Source organism: Chrysochloris asiatica, unplaced genomic scaffold (genome assembly GCF_000296735.1).
Source record: "Chrysochloris asiatica unplaced genomic scaffold, ChrAsi1.0 scaffold00468, whole genome shotgun sequence".
Classification (NCBI taxonomy): Eukaryota; Metazoa; Chordata; class Mammalia; order Afrosoricida; family Chrysochloridae; genus Chrysochloris; species Chrysochloris asiatica.
This window is the reverse complement of record NW_006408986.1, coordinates 9,757-10,878: the sequence shown is the minus strand read 5'-3', so window position 1 is coordinate 10,878 and position 1,122 is coordinate 9,757. Positions and strand designations below refer to the sequence as shown.

The 1,122-nt window shown below is 42.0% G+C and overlaps 1 pseudogene; it reads left to right on the top strand.

Annotated features, from left to right (window-relative positions):
• The window catches only part of LOC102819004, a 197,346-nt pseudogene that overhangs the window by 191,240 nt on the left and 4,984 nt on the right, over nt 1-1,122 (top strand).

Here is a 1,122-nt window from a genome sequence, read left to right as displayed (position 1 = left end):
ACTGGGTCAGGGACCTGCTTCCAAAGTTTCATGTTCAAATAATCGTCTTCCTGAAACCAAAGGTCTATAGATATAGGTTCCTCGTGAAAATACCTGGCAATTACTGATTCAAACTCCAAAACCAGTCACATTGGCCTGAGGAGATCGACAATCAGTTAAACTCCTCATGGGGGCTGGTGGAACTCTGGGAAGAGCAAAGAAGCATCCCTCATCAATGTCAATTGAAGCCTGGAATCTGACCATCCTATAATAACCAATATCCTCTCGGGAAAGAGGTTAAAAAATTCACTCTGGCTAGCCCATCATGGTCCCCAATCAGGTCGTCTCCCTGCTGCAACAGAAGGGAAGACTATGGCTCATAACAGGATTGATGAGGTGATACTAGGTTATTTTATTGGACAATTCACATATTACCCTGAGAATTATGGGGTGACTAAACTCACCATCCTCCTCCCTGATGTGGCAACTGCAGAGCTGAAATATGATTGTATAGAAATCATTGACCAAGTTTTTTCCAGTCAATCTGACCGGTTGGACCAACCATTACATATGGTGGCTAGATGTTGTTCATAGATAGAAGTAGTTATATAGGGAAAGGGACTCAGAGAGCAGGGTGTGTGATAATAACCTTACAAGACCTGGTGGAGGTCCTCCTGATGGGGACTTCAACTCAAAAAGTTGAACTGATTACACTGAGCAAGGCATTAGAAATATTGTAAAGAAAGACTGTGGATGTGTACCCAGAGGGCTTGTTTTGGACTGAGGCAGATGGATTTGAGAAAGAAGATAAAGGATGAAAAGTGAATGACAGGGGTTGGAGTTTTGGGGAGAATTTGGGGAAGATGGTGCCTGTTGAGGCAGATTATTGAAACAATAACTATCATTCCAATGGAAGCATTCTAGTTCTTCTGAGCCATTATGATCTCAAAAGGAAAGGAGAATGATACAGATACCCAGACTGAGGTGTTTTAAGATGCATCCAAGGGCTCCAACCTGTGGCTTACAAAGCATGTCTTTGAAGTATCATGGCAAGAATTAAAAGGAAATTTGGTGAGAGGCCTCAACATTAATGACTTACTAGGGAAGCTATGCAAAATTGTTTAAAAGAACGAGAGGATCAAA